This window comes from Arvicola amphibius, chromosome 7 (assembly GCF_903992535.2).
Source record: "Arvicola amphibius chromosome 7, mArvAmp1.2, whole genome shotgun sequence".
Taxonomy (NCBI): domain Eukaryota; kingdom Metazoa; phylum Chordata; class Mammalia; order Rodentia; family Cricetidae; genus Arvicola; species Arvicola amphibius.
In genome coordinates this window covers 120839204-120855470 of record NC_052053.1, presented here as the reverse complement: position 1 = coordinate 120855470, position 16267 = coordinate 120839204, and the positions used below count along the sequence as shown (strand labels likewise).

At 42.8% G+C, this 16267-nt stretch overlaps 1 protein-coding gene across 6 annotated transcripts in view; it reads left to right on the top strand.

Annotated features, from left to right (window-relative positions):
* The window catches only part of Npas3 (neuronal PAS domain protein 3), an 825611-nt gene that overhangs the window by 491588 nt on the left and 317756 nt on the right, over window positions 1-16267 (top strand). The gene's annotated exons all lie outside the window — the stretch shown is intronic.

The window sequence follows — 16267 nt, the reverse complement described above, 5'->3', positions numbered from 1 at the left end:
AGCTTCAAATGCATGTTAGATGCTACAAGTTTCCACCATGAGGCCTCCAAGACAGTTTAGGCTTTACATTTTTTGGGTTAGCAGCAAGATAGTCCTAAGCTTCATGCTTATGTATCTTCTACATCCTCTACGTGTGTTAAGAATGGTACAGCTGGAACACACCCTCACGCTATAGGGGGCACAGTCCCAGAAACCCACTTGTGGGCCGTTTTTGTTTAATGCATTGCATCTGAAGGTTTTCAGTTCTTCCTCTTCCCCATACGGCACAGTGCTCAGGATGGGGAGCATCTGCACACACCTGTATCCCACGGAGACACTCTCCTACATCCCTCACTGCAGCTGTGCTCTCACGGCCTCTGAGCGCAGCTTGCCTTCGTGAAAACTGCGGGGATGGTGCCAAGTCTTGTGCCAACAGAGGCCACCATTACTGAGAAAATGCCAATAATGCCTTCATACCTATTGTTTACAGCAGCCTGGTATTTATCAAGCTCTAGTTGAGTCCTATGTCTTTGAATATGGTCCAGTACAAACTAAAAGAATGTCATGAGCCAGGATAAGGTCCCAAAGACATGTTGGCTGAGCCATCTCTATCTTTGACATGTGATGGCAAGTACTTATCAGGGCCTGTCTACTGCCAAAGTTGTTAATCCAAGAAGTTTGAACGTTGCAGTAAGACTGCCTTTGGCCTATCAGTTACATAAATTACCCAATACTGCTATGAGCTGAGTCTGCAGTGTCTCCTGAAGGCTTGTGTTCTGAGCACTTCTTCCCCAGCCTAGGCCATTGTTTTAGGAAGTGGTTCCTAGTTAGCAGCCACAGGACCCCGGGAACTGGCCCGTTATACCTACATCCAGCGCCTGACAAACTCTCTGCTTCCTGGCCTTGCCCATTGTCTGGAGAGATATCACACGTTCCTGTCACCATGAAGCCACTCTGGCGTGCCTTTCCTGCTACATTGAACTGAACCCTCTGAAATCCCGAACCTTGTTTTGCGTCTGTCACAGCAAAGGGAAATCAGACAAATGCAAGTGCTCGTTGATAGCATATGCATGAACTCAGTTCTCCACATCGGCTTTGTCTCTGTTCACTGCAGGTTTACTTTAAAGCAAATAAAATCCTGAGATAATATTTACATTGTCTCAAGGAAATTTTTTGATTCAAATATCAAATTTTAAAACATTCAGAAATTAATTGGTTAATATAGATTTGAATGCACAGAAATGTTCAAAAGCAAATCCCAAAAACATTTTATGGAAAGATAATCCATGATTTGTCATGTTACAATCTATGTTGTTTTGATATTTCTGAATTATTTTCAATGTCCGCCTTTGATAGTAGTATATTGGCACAGACTTATACTAATATGTCTATAGGGTTCAGAACTTCTTTCATATGAAAACACATACAAAAAAGAAATATGAATTCTGCAAGGAATTTCTTTGAACAAAGATTAATTTCACCAAATCCAACAAAAATAACTATTAATGTTAAATTCTGTGTGTGATGTTGAATGGCTATAATCTGCATGAGTTGCTTGTAATGTGCATGAGAGCGAGGAGACCATAGGCCAAAGCCAAGTGTCTTCCCTGTCATTCCCAACCTTAGCTTTTGGAAACAGGGTCTCTCATTGGACCCAGCACTTACCAGTTCCATCTAGATTTTCTAGACTGATCATGATCTGCATATATCCAGTCATATCTCATAATCCTGGCCTCCCACCACACTAGAGTGAATGAGATGTGCCACTGCTCGGGGCCACTTCACTGAGTGCTGGGGGTCCTCCTGGTTGAAAAGCTAGTGCTGTATGATTGAGCCATATTTCTAGCCCCTAAATTAAATCTGTGAAGACGGAAAATGACATTTATGTGTGAATTAACATTCCTGAAACACAAACTTAGCATCTTTGACTCTGAAATTTTCACTTTTTGGTTTGTTTGGCTGATTGGTTTTGGTTTTTTATTTGTTTGGGTTTTGAGACAAGGGTTTTCTCTGTAGCTTTGGAGCCTGTCCTGAACTAGCTCTTGTAGACCAGCTGGCCTCAGACTCACAGAGGTCCGCCTCCCTCTGCCTCCTGAGTGCTGGGATTCAAGGCATGTGCCACCACCCGCCTGGCTTGAATTTCACTTTGAAAAAGCAGTCATGAGGCTGTGTGGTCTATCTTTCCAGGGTAGATGTTGCCCGGATGCTCTGTGATATTGGAAAAGATTTTGGTGCCTGCCATTTCAGTCAATTCGATACTAATTAGGAAACCAGTAAAAAGAACTGGAGCAGGAGAGACAGACAGACCCCACAGTGGGAGGTAGCCTAGCCGATGGAGTTTGGAACATAATAGTTTCCTGTACAACGGCGAGACAGAAAGCACTTTACAATAATAAGATCTTATTTATTCCTGATTTTCTAAGAAGGGTCTGCAAGTTGGTTAATTGAGTATTATAATCCTGGACTCTGGATTACATCAACAGACATCTTCCTGTGTACAGGGCATTTGGGTGTCATCTCAAAGTTAGAGCGTGGCGCCATTGAGAAAATCAGTTTATTGCTGACCTATTTGTAACATGAATAATTATTTTTATTTTAGCATGTTGCCTGGATGAATCACAGGTATCTTTGTAATGGGTAACACATAAGATTTAATTTTTCTCTACATGTGTAAGCCTGACCTACCCTCTAACAACCTCGTAACCATTGTTTCCTGAGGTCCAGCACTGTGCCTCTCTTGCTTGAAATATTCACCGGATCTCCATAAATCTTTCCCCTTCCCTGAGTCAAGATTCTTCCTTTCCTATGAATGCCCAAGATCCCTGTTTCCTTAACACATAATGTTTCATCTTAATGATTAGTTCACTCACTCCTCGTAGTCGCTAGAACTCTAGGCTTTTTAAGGATGGAGTTTTTAGTTTTTTTGTTTTTGGTTTTTCTGCCTAGTGCCTGTTATAGTGGTTGGCACACACTACTGGTTCAATAATTACTGCAACAAAAGGTCACTTACTAGCCCCTCCTTGCAGAGATTTCATAATAATATCAAAGATGTGATATTCTACAAAATGATTAGAACTCTCATGACAGCTGTACTTATGTGCACACAGCTGTTAGGCATGCTGGTTTGCATTTTCTTATCAGTGACATTGGTAGAAAAAATAAAGGGGGTAGGTTGGTTTATCTTGTATGATCATGAAATGTTTTCATAAAAGATGGCTTGCATTATATAAGGGGGAAATCACACCCTAATGGGCATTAAGGAGGAATCCCTGAAACCAGTGCCATTGGGTTAGGATTTGTGCTCCCCACGTGGCTTTTGGCCCAAAGCAGAACCATCACCATACTTATACTGACAATTCCAGGTGTCCAGTTTGAGATTTGAGTTTGCTCTCCGTATCCAGTGGTGAGGTGGTGGACTTAAAATGACCCCGAAGCAGCCCCGGGATCCAACACAGCTCAGGGCAGCCTGCTCAGCCATTACGACTGGGTACAATGCCGACTCATCTGACCCTTCGCTTCAGCAGCTATGAGAGTACATTGCTTTGGCGGGCTCATATGGCAGCTGAGATGATGGTGATGTCAGTGGAAGCCAACGGGTGTGAATGTGTCTCGATGGTTTCTAAGTGAGCATGCGTCTAGGAACTCTCCTCCTGCTTGTCAGTCAAGTAAGAGTGGGGCCAACCTGTTTTTCATGTCCTGAGTACTGGGTAAGCTTCCATTCTGGGTGGTACTGTTTGGGAAAGGTTAATGCACAGCAGAAATCTAAGTTTTTGTGCTTCTCTCTTTCCTGATGGCTTACATCATGACATTGAGTGTGGTCACGCAACCTTTCTAGAAGCATTCCTTGCTCGGAGCCTGAGACTAGGGCCACAGATTCATCATGCATCATGATAGTCTTTGCTGGTCCTACCTCACTTCTGGGCTGTCATCTCCTGACACACAGAGGACTCATCTGGCTTCCTTGCCGAGACTGGTGAGAGCCCATGCCTATCTCCAGCCAGTGACTTATACTCTGAAGTCCCCTGATGGTGACATGTCTGTGATGTTTCCTCTACAGTGTTCCGCCCTTTTTTATGATGAAGGGTGACTTCCCTGTAGCCTGAGCCCCAGAGGTCAGCCGGGAGCAGAGGACCTGGGTACATACGTTGTACTTGATTAATCAGGTGAGAAATACGCTGCCAATTCCTTAAAGCTACTTATAAAGCAGAGTTTTTGTTGCTATAGATCTTCCAACCTAAGGTCTATAGGAAGGCTATAAGAAGGGGGAATGTCAGAGGCATTACACCATGACGTGTGCTCCACGTTTGAAACCTGGCCTAACATACTCCGGTTAGCCGTAACCTTATGTTCGTTGGCTTGTATCTCTCAATTTCATTGATAATACCTTAATACCATTGATTATTTCCTTGTACCAGTGTAAGGTTAAAAAGAGATCCTGCAGGTAACCTAGTTTACAGTATGCCCTGGCAGACGGTATATATATATATATATATAGATATAGTATATATATATATATATATATATACACACACACAATCAGTGATAAACTTGCTATTCTAGTTTTCCTATCATGTAGCATAAAGAGTCTAGTCATCTTCCTGTCTTATAGGGCGGCCACTGAGGCACACTGAGGAAGTTTGCAGTACGAGAGTGGTGGAAAGAATAAAGGAAACACAGCATGAGCCGTGACTCCCCTGGGATTCGGCCATGCCTCCGTGGGAGGTTATAGAGTCTCAGTTCACCCCTACCCAAAGGGTTAAGTCCTCTCACAGGTATGGTGAGCCTTTGTAAGACACTGTCATGCCCTGAGGGATATTTTCCTACTTCCTCTAGCATGGGGAAAGAAAATTATGCTTTTTTTTTTGTCCACCTTAGATCTTGCAAATTTATGTCATGCTTTGGTGTCTTTAAAGCTTTTGAGCAAATGTTCAATTGATGATAAATAAAGGCAATAGCTCATTTGGAGTATTTACAAAGAAAAACCCCCACAGAATGAGCATAATGAGAAAAATAATGAAGCAGTATTAATAATTCTCAAGGCTAATAATTTTAATAATAATTTATCTACATTAAACAGCTCTACACATAAAGAGATTTCCGAGGTTTATAAATTATAGGTAATCTGCATATGTTACATGGGTCCTGGAACGTGCATAGCATCATCAGTGTTATTGATCTCTTTTTAACAGAGGGATAAGCCGAGGGCAAAGTCCAACCTTCCTAGAGTCAAGAACCCTTGGCAATAGATTTTCGTCTCAAATAACCTGTACTCCAATCAAACCAATTAGTACACGACAATGAAATAATTGATAATTCTGTTCTCAGTCCTGTCTAGGCATTAATTTGTGCTACATTGGCTCGAGGCTTGATGGATATGTGAAAAGGGTTGCAATGATGGTGACAGGTTTCTGTGGCATGTGACATTGCCCTCAGGTAGAAGGTAGAAGCCTCAGGTTAAAGTTTTGGCATGACACTCCCAGCGGACACCACTCTATGTTCCCTGTCCCTCTCCACAGGGGAAAGCAAAGCCCATAAAAAGCTGCAGTCCCTGCTCAGTTTTATGTAAGGCTTTTTTTTTTCTTTTTGTTTCTGTTCCATTGTGCTCATTCACACATGATATCCTGAAACAGTGAAGTAAAATGAGGGATATTATATCTGTCACACATGAGGGAACTGCAGTTATGGATCCGCTTAATGCATTCATTGCTTCTTGGACTCCAGAGGTCCCCTGGGCAGTGCCACAAATCTACATGTTGGCCCCCATGTTCCATAGGCTTTGTGGGTCTCTCTAGTGAAGCCAGCATGTGTATCAAAGGTTCATTACTGTTGTTGTTAATTTTTTTTTATTTTATAGCTCAAGTGAATTGGCCTTAACTCATGGTAACAGTAAGGGCTTCGTCGGCCAAGTACATTATAGTAATCTATTGTTGAAATCGCTCGCTCCCGGCCACACGGTGAGTGCCGAGGCTCTGCCTTCTGAATTAATGCCATTGCAATCGGTGGACAGCTAGTCCTCGGCGAAGAGCCTATAGTGCATATCTCTCTGGAGAGTTTGCAAGATAGCCAGCCCGCCCTCATTTTCTAAATTCATCTGGAGATGGATAGCTGTGGTTCCAGGGTCTTGTATCGGAGTCGTAATGACGCTGCCGGCCACCTACTCCTCAGACATTCCTTACTCATGGTTGTGATTGTGACTTGAGGAGTCCAGAGCATATGCCTTTCTCTCCAGTCATTCTGGGTGATGATCCTTTGATTCACATCAGGGGTTTCAAGTGGGAGGGTCCAGGAACTGTATGAGCCTTGTTCTGTCTTATCTGGTTCAAAGCCTTTGTTCAGATCAATGCTTGGTCTTACATGGCAGGGTTAGCACCTGTCTGCTACCTGGACCTGGACCTCTGTCCGTACAACCCTAGGTCGTGACACACAGACGGCACTCAGTTTCTCTCTGTCTGCTGTTGTGACAACCCTCATGTGGCCACCAATATCATCATGTCCCTATTGTCTCTCCATTGCCTGTCTGTAGGGGTTCGGCTTTGGTGCCTTGGACACAGGATGTCTTCCTTCAGACACTGACCATAAGGTGTTTGTGGCTGCATGATCAATAATAAGGAGCTCTCTGTGGGAGGTCCCCATCATACTTCCTGTTTTGTAAACAATCTGTGCTGATGGTGCCTGGTTCAGTTTGTCTGAGGTATTTGCTTTACACACGATGCTCAATAAATTTAAGTCGATGAAAGGTTTCATTCTGTAAAATTCAACTTTTGCCATGTGGTTATACTTAAGAATTTACTGCATGTCTGCTATGCATTTCCTAGAGGGAGCGAATAGTTTGAAATACGACTATTATATATAAGCAGGTTATAGGACATCAACTCGCAAGCAAGTAATTTTGAAATGAGGCAGTATGGTATTAATTCATGATTTTTGTAGTTCTTCATGGTAGTATTAGCTTTATTGAGCAATTAGTACGTACCAACACTTACAAAACATCTATATTATTATCTTATTTAAGTCTCTTGTGCAAAAATATTGTTTTCGTCTCTGTTTTCTGAATGAAGAAACAGAAGCTGAGGAAGTTGCATAAGTTGTCCAATGTTCTATTGCATATGAGTATTATAGGATATAATACGCTTAACCTCTGAATAAAAAGTAAAATCTATTGTTAATGTGTTCTGTCTCCACTAAGTCAATTCATTGTTTTGAAAATAGAATCTGAATGGTGGAGACATGAGATCCTCCAGAAAGCAGATAGATAGGAAACCAAATATCATGAATACACTCTAGGAGAGTCTAAAACATTCCAGAGAAGGGAAGAAACTGACCCCTGGCATTCCAGACTGTGTGGTAGACAGAGCGGTTTAGGAAACCATGATACAAGTCATGACCCCCAAGTCAGGATCATTCTACTGTGGGATCATTGTTATAGCTAGGGCTTCAAGTCCTAGTTTTACCATCCACACACACACCACACACACACACACACACCTTTTACCACCACCAGAGAAAAAGAACAAAAAAAGATGATCCTTACTAATTTTTTTCTAGCCTCTTACCAAATATCCAAATATTCTGTAGAAATCACCTCCAGTTCAGTTATCAAGAAAATGTTAGCACTATTAAATACCTGCTGTTCATCTAGCAGTTATAGGTATTCTGAGAAGGGCGCGGTTACAAAAAGAACCACCAGGTAGAAGTTTTTGAACGCATCTGCTAACTGAAGTGCCTGCTTGTTTCTTTTCCTTTATTGACTCTCTCGCTGAGCTGAAGTCCTCCTACTGCCCATAAAATTGTTCCTGGTTTGAGTGGAGCTTCCCAAGGCAAGAGCAGGCTAGTGTGAGTCCAAGGGCATCCCAGTTGAGGTGCCCTAGGCATTGAGGGGAGGGGCGGGTGGATTGAAATACACAGATTTGACATTTGGACTTCACATATCCCGAGTTCAGAATGCCCTCCACTTTCTATGCGTCTACAGGAGAGGCCTGGGTGTGACTGCTCTGTAAATTGGTGAGAGAACTAGGTTCTCCCTTTAGGGGGAAGTAGAAAACAGTCTAGTTTTAATTAAAGCTGAGGTCCTGTGAGAATCATTTAAAGGTTAAAGCACCACATGCTGCAGGAGACAATAAGCTGACTCATATTTTACTCAAGCCATCACGGAACTCACGTTAGACACAAGGGTCCAGCGACTTGGCTTGGAGCGCTTGAGAGAAGTGTGTTTCCAGTCTGCCTTGCTTTGTTCCTGGGGGAGCTTGAATACCGGCATGCCTTCCTGGAAACTCCCTCCCAAGGCTGCTTTGGAATTGTCTAGGGCAGAGTCCCTTGCCCTTTGTATGCGACAGCAAGTGACTTTGTTAATGTAAGTAGCGTGGAGCAGTGTGGCAGTGAGGCCTCAGAATCAATAAGGAGCCTTTAGATTTAAAACTAATGATTTTCTGTGTTCAGCAAAAGTCAAAATCTCTCAAAGTTGCCATTGCCGGCTCTGATTCTTCCCCAGAGAGTGAGAGAAGGCGATAAATCACCATGCTTGCAAGGCAAATAAAATGCACGTCACAAGACACTTGAACTCTGCAGGAGATGGATCATGTGAGCCCTAAACATCTTAATTATTTCAGCTGTGAATTGAGCACTCCTCCCCCCCCCCCCAATAGAATTGAAGGAACAGTGATAGTCACAACAAGGGACATACCACCTGACCTGGTCATTCCACCCCCGAGAAAATAGGATGACCCACCCAGGAATTTAAGGGTAGTTGTGCCCCTCCCACCCAGAATTTTAAGCAGTTGAAATGGATGACGTCAAATATTTTTGAATGTATCTATAAACTGCTGTTGAATGTACATAAAATTTCACCGACTCTGATTTAAAGCCCTAGAGAAAGGCCACCAGGCTCGTATGGAAATTAGCTCAGCATAATTTATTCATGAAAGGCAGAAAAGCCGAATTAATAAATACATGAGTATGTAAACTTATAACTGCATAAAGATGTGTAGAAAAAAGGAGAGCCAAGCTTCGTTAATAAAACCCCTCAAGGTGTGGTCAATTGGCCCTTCCCTTGCAGACAGTTCAGTCTTCTGTTAAGAAAGCTAATGTGAAATAAATAATAAGGTGAGAACTGTATTTATTTTTTAGATGGTCTTTTTCTTTTCTCCCTCCAAAAATATGGACCTGCTTTGGTGGATGATGTTCTAGGAGAATCAATCCCAGAGAATTATTTTTTTAAATATTCATGAAAGCACTAATCCCGAAGATTCAAGACACTGCTGCTTGGTGGGTTTAGCTCACACCCTCTCTCTGGACTCAGTTCTGAGAGCTTTCTTTCCCAGTGTTGTCCTAAGTGTGAAGTCTCATCTTTCTCTGAGAGTGGCCGTCAATTTTCCTCTCCTCTCCAGCCTCCCTGGGATATCATAGTCCATATCAACACGAGCAGCCCCATCAAGCACTGATTCAGCCAGTACAGGTTTCTGCAGCAGGAGCCAGAGCCAATTGCATGCTGCTTATAAAGACTGCCTTGCCCTGGACTGGGTGTGCTGAATTCTGAATGTCCCGACCACAAGGACCACCCTGAAAAGAATCTGGAACCTCATCTCTGCACGCATTGTGAGAGATTTGAGCAGCAAGCCACAAACTTGGCATTTCTACAGTTCTCATCAATTTCTCTGACTATGCCAAGGGAACCTAGTCCTTCCGTGTTCGTTACTGACGACGGCCTTTTAGTAATTAAGAACTGCCTGAAACTCGGTTCTAGAAAGTGTTAATCTGTTGTAGACGTTATCTGTAATCAAGGAACGAGGACCGAAATAAACATATAAGCCCTTTTAAATTAATCTTAATCGATATTTATAATGCATACAAGATAAACTCGAGTCACAGATGCTTGCTTGTAGCTACGTCCATGATCAGTAAAGATAAACTTTTATTTAAAAGCAACTATACACAATCAGGGTGCTGATCGTAGGGTGCCCTATAAAGATGAACGTACTCAATTCTTGTGTCAGCTCTGTGATGTGTAGGTACAGTGGCATCCATCTGATAGGTGCGGAAAACGAGATGCCCAGGAATACATAACCGAAGCGAGATCTCAGAACAAAGTGTTGGAAGTCAGCCCTGATATTGTAGATAGATTTTAAATCAGATCGCAATGCCCATGGTTGTTTGATTTTAGTCTTTTCAATGTGTTCCTGGAATGTAGTTATCCTACAGTAAGAGGGGAAAGGCTCCTCTTCATGTGTTCTCCAGGCTGGGAATTTTTAGAAGAAGCTGTTGCTAACCTTTGACACAGTATTTTTCTTCTTGTTTCGATATAGTCACGTGTAACCGGAGAGTGCCTGTACTGAACTTTCAGATAAGCCAAGCTTGGTTTCCAGTACCCACGTTTGGCAGTTCACAACTATTTGTATCTCCAGCTCCAGGGGTTCCAATGCCCGTGTCTAGACTCTATGAGTACGTACACTCATTTGCATATACCTCACACAGACGCACATGTACACATAAACAGAATAAAATAAATCTTAAAAAATAATTAGGGCCCCTCGTCCCATGAATTTCACACTTGTCTGGTCAGCTGGCTTTACCAAAATGGCAATCTACCAATGAAATGCATTAAGTGTTAAATAGACTATCCTGAATTTTTAAATGTCACTCTAAAATTTAGTGACTTAAAGTAGCAGCACCATTTATTTTGCTGGGAGTTTGAAGTTTAGGAAGAGTTTAGCAGAAATGGATTTCTTTCTTGCCTTCAGCCAGGCAGCTCAAACGCATGGGTTTATGGTTAGCAATAGCCCATTCCCACGCAATGCCCGCACCAAAGCTGCCATTCGGCCTGAGCATCCTCCAGCCCCATCGCTATAGCATTTACTGTGCTCTTCACAGGCAGGTGCTTGGTGTCCTTGAACACGGGCACCAGAAGAAAGAGTCCCAAAAGAAAGAGGACTGGGCAGAGAAGCCATTTAGTGTTACTTTGCACACACGTTTCTCGGGTGGTAGTTATCACAGAGTTCTTCCCAGATTCCGGGGAAACACGTGGGTCTTAGGAACCTCAGTGCCACGTTAAAGATAAGCACCTGGGATGGGTGTGTTAGTTTCACCATCTTTGAGAACACAGTTTTCTGCAGTTTACTAAGCATTTCAGAAGGACGACACAAATAAGTGTCTTTGCTTAAACATCTCTTGCTGTAAGAAAACCAATGTCCAAGGAATCAAGTTTTTTCCAGGAAACCAACTCCTATATCAGGTGGAGATAACCAAGAAAGGGAGAGGAAGCTTTTTTAAATGCAATTCTACCCTTGTGCCTACTTTATACTAAAAATCTTCAGAGGCTGGAATTCCCCAAACATATGTAAGGTGATTCGTTTGGGCCGATCGTGTCCTCAACGGTTGCCTAAGGATCCTACGCCAGATGTTATCGTTCTCACTCCCATCAAAGAGCTGTGTTGTGGGTTTTTCTTCTCATTATTTAATAGGAGAACAGGAGAAGAAAACTTTCAGGAAGTTTCTTCCCCATGGACACTAGTTGAAGATAATCAGACACATTGGAGGACACACAGCGTTTGTTTCTGAGATGCTGTCTTTCCTGAGTGCCAGCCCGAGAAGAAGATGGGTCCTCACTGAAACCTCACAAGCTAGTACTTTGTCCCTGGGATGTGTTCCTCTGCGTCTGCGAGGGGGACAAGATCACTCTCTCCCATTGTGGGATGATGTAGCTAAGGATGCATCCTGTCTCTTCATAAATGAGAGCACTGTGCATATGAAGTAGCTTCTCTGGGTTGATGACCTAACTTAGGCTTGCCTTGTGCTTCATGGATTCCAAAATAGTTTTACATCCCTGGTCAGAACAGATTTTATGTGGAATTTTTCATAAGGGGTCTTGAGAGCCAAGTCACCTTAGCAGAAGAACTGGGCAGTGATCCTAAGACCACACATCATATGCACCTGTCTGTTACCATCACTGCACTGGTTTGCAAACAGAAAACACAGCAAACGGCACACGAGTGTGCTCCTGATGAGGTTGTATGGGGCTGAACTGGTGTGATCTAGAGGAGAAAGTGTAGGAATGGCAGGCGGAAGGTGGAAACCATGGGGATTCTTGCCCTGATGTTAAGATTCATCATCATACCTTGTTATGAAATATGAGAGATGAACTATTAGGTTCCAAGATTAACTTTGATGGTGTCTGTGATGTCATGTTATCTCATTGGAAGGATTGGATAGTAGAGACCGCCCTCCTTAGAGAAATCAAATAGGTAGGCAGGAAAGAGGTTGTAAAATAAAATCTAATGGATTTAAGATGGAAAGGCTGTCAGTTTGCTGTTAAAGTTTTAAGCTGGAAACGTGAGAGGGGAACTTCAAAAAGAATTCCTTTTCTTGCTTAGTTAGCAGTTATTTGTGGAGCATGTAATATAATTGCAGTTACTGTTTTTTACAGATAAGCATATGGTGTGGGAAGTCCTTCTGTATATGTGTTGCTTTTATTTGGTTAATGAATAAAGAATCTGCCTTCGCCTGTGATAGGGTAGAGCAGAGCTGGGGGAGGGGGGAAGCTAAGCTGAATGCTGGGAGAGAGTAGGCAGAGTCATGAGCCACTGAGGAGCCACCAGCGGGGAAAGGCATGAGCTGCTACCTGGAACCTTGCCTGTAGGTAAGGGTTAAGTGAAGATGTAAGAGCTAGTCAATAAAAAGCCAGTGCTAATAGTCCAAACAATAATTTAAATAGTACAGTTTCTGTGTGGTTATTTCGGGTCTATCTAAGCGGCTGGAAACAAGCAAGCAGCCTCCTACAACAAATATACAAGATTCTCACTGGGCATATGTTTTAATGGAGCATGGCAACAAATAAGTGTGTGTCCAATGATTAAAAGTACAGTGGAGAAAAAAACCAAGCAGAAGTATTGGAGGTGATTGTAATTCTAAACTGCTCTCCAGTAAAGTCTCACTGGAAAAGAGGTATTTGAATACAGACCTGAGGAACGGACGGGGCCAGTCACCACAGTCCCATGAGTCACCTGTGCAGCAGCATGGGGTGGGGAGCCTGGGTGAGTGGAAGAAGCTTTGGCTTGGTGCTGTGAGTCTTGAAGGCTTTGGCAAGGAGTTCAGCTTCTATTGTGAATGAGGAAGTGGAGGATTTATAAAGGTGGATTTGAACTAGGGAATTGCGTGGTTTCAAAAGAAACTTTTAATATGCATTATATGTCAAAACCCATGAATATTAAGACATTAAACAACAATTTTTAAAAACTCACCTCCAGTTGTCATCTTGCTAACAAGCTATGGAGACTAGACGAGAAGTGGAGAAGATGGGGAAGGACCAGGTTCCAGCAGTAGAGGTGGCAAGAAACAGGACCTGTGTAAGCTAATGTGGTCCTAGGATTTACTGACCAACTGTGGTCAAGGAGGACTCCTGAACAACTGTAGGAATAGGCCTGCTGTTTGGTCCAGGGAACCTATAAAGAGGCAGGAGTGGCTGTGCACACATCAGATTGTAGAATAGAGTCACCTAAAGTCATGGGATGTGGGCAAAGCAAAAAAAAAAATCCATGTATTATTAATATACTTATATTACTTACCTTTCCCAGAGGTTTTGGAGAGGCTTATAATAAAATGTACAGCTAAAATAAAGAGGAAAGCCATTTAAAAGGAGTGTAGGCTTAAAGCCACCCAGGCCGTGGTTGACAGCAGCAAAAGTCCCTCAGGAAACAGGCTTCCTAGAATTTTGTGGTCAGCATAAAAACATGTCGGAGGAGGCAGAGGGCTTCCGTTCCGAAGATGCAGCCATTGGAAAGCATCCCTTGCCGATACTCGTTTGTCACTGTCTTCAAACGTGTGTGCTATGAACATGTGTCCATTCTTAAGACCCAAGGGTGCATAGACCTTTTCTTTGGTAGTTAACTGTTGCAAGAGGTCAGCCTGTGCCTCCATGGCTTTAGGAGCTAGTGTGTCCATTCTCTAAGTGTTATAGGAGGCAGGTGTGTAAGAATTTAGGGACGGGTTCCTGGGAAGAGTATCACTTGAACCAAAGAAATGTAAAATGAGTAAGCAAATTGTGGCCCATGTTTGCGAATTTGGCTTGCAAATAAAGTTTTATTGGGACCACAGCCGTATTGGTTCAATAGCATGTCTAGGACTACTCTAGGGCTGTAGCTGCTGAGTGAAGTCATCTCCACAAAGGCCGTATGACTGGCAACCCCTCCACTGTTCACTCCCTGGCTCGTGATAAAATGTTTACCAACCCTGCATTCCAGAAAGGGAATGAATGTGGTATGTGTACCATCTGGGGAGCTGTGAGCACGACATTAAAGCCAGTAATGGCCCTGGAAGAGCTGGTGAGGTGGGCATGCAGGAATCCGTTTAGTGGAGCTCTGTGCCCAGTTTTAAGGAATATGAACTTTATCCTAAGCAAATGAATCCGTGAAAGACTTCAACAGTGATACTCCGGAGTCAAGCTTTTGAACATCAGATAATTTGTTCTATGGCATGTAGATTTATGGAGGCCAATGGTGTTAGTAGAAAGGAGACTGTTGAGAGCCTATAGGGATAATTTAGATGAAATTTAGTTGGCTCATTAAAAGTTGACTGTAACGTCATAAAACCAAAATATTGAACACTTTTATCAAAAGATGCATCAAAACTACAGTGCTAAGAAATGAGAACTACAATATGTTCAGTAAAAACAATCAGAAAATCTGTGTGCGTCCCTGTATAAAACAAGGGAAAGAACACACAGAAGATATCAAAAGTATTTGGTAGTGGGGAAGGAAGAAGGTGTAAGAGGCAGTTGTCTTTAATCTTACACATTTTTGTACTCTGATGTTTTATGTATGATAGGGGTGTATTGCTTTCAGTTGGACCAAACATTAACTTTTCAAAGTTATTTGTAAAGAGATTATAAGGACATATGCCACCACCCCAGACAAGGAATGACAGACAAAAAGGGGGGGGGGACATTTTGAGACTAATTTAGGAAGTTCAGTTAGTACAATGGAGAGATAATGAGAAAGGGAAAAGCTACACCCAGGGTTTCTGGCTCGGCTAGTTCTGGTGAATGGGCTGTCTTTCCCTAGCCACTCATGGTAAACGAGGCTTCTGCCAGCTAAGTCACTCACTCTGAGTGCTCTTTAACTACTGATAGGTAAAGGAAAGATTCTGTTGTTCCTAGTCATGGAGGAAGAAATGGCCTCAGAGAAGAAGCAGTAATCAAGAGGGAGCAGGTGATATGCTTGTGAATGAGTCAGCATAGACATAAACGTAGGTCTGACTGATCCCAGAAGTTGCTGAGCAACGCAGCTGATAAACACCTTCAGCGAAGTGGCTGGATACAAAATGAACTCAAAAAGATCAGTAGCCCTCCTCCTATATACAAACGACAAACGGGCTGAGAACAGGGAAACAATAGCCACAAGTAATTTAAAGCATCTTGGGGTGACTCTTCCCCAAGCAAGTGTATGACAGACCTGTATGACAGTAACTTTTAAGTCTCTGAAGAAGGAAATTGACGAAGATATCAAAAGATCCCCCATGCTCATGGATCAGTAGGATTAACATAGTAAAAACGGCTATTTTGTCAAAAGCCATCTACAGAGTCAGTGCAATTCCCACCAAAATTCAAGCACAGTTCTTTGAATGAATTCGTTAAAGAGTTGTGTAGCAGGAAAGGTAAATCCAGCTGAGGATGTACTGAGCTATCGGCAGAGTTGATCTAACATGCTAAACTCTGAGTAAATGTAATGAAAAGAGGGAACAGCTCAATCTTTGGAGGCTATTCCCAGTCGGTAGATCCCTATGATCAGCGAGGTTTTTATTTATTTAAGATTTATTTTTGCTTTACATGTATGGGTGTTTTACCTGCTTATACAATTATTACCACATGCATGCCTGGTGCCCAGAGAGCCCAACAGATGGTATTGTGAGCTACTGTGTGTGGGTTCCAAGAAGTGAGCCTGGGTCTTTGGGAAGAGCAGTCTGTGCTCTCAAGCATTGAGCCAGCTTTTAGCCCCACATCGCCAAAGATTTTACAAATAACGACATATAATAAATCGCCAACTTCCCCCTTGGCTGTGATTGAATAGCAGCAGGGGATCAGGCACATTTTTAAAGAGTTAAAGGGATGGGAAAGTAACTTAACTTGATAAAGTACTTACTATGCAAGCCTGAAGACATGAGTTCCATTCCCAAAGCCATGTTAAAATCCAAGCATGAGCCAGGCAGTGTTGGCTCACACCTTTAATTCCAGCACTAGGGAGGAAGAGGCAGGTCAGTCTCTGTGAGTTCGAGGCCACCCTGGTCTACAGAGTGAGTTCCAGGA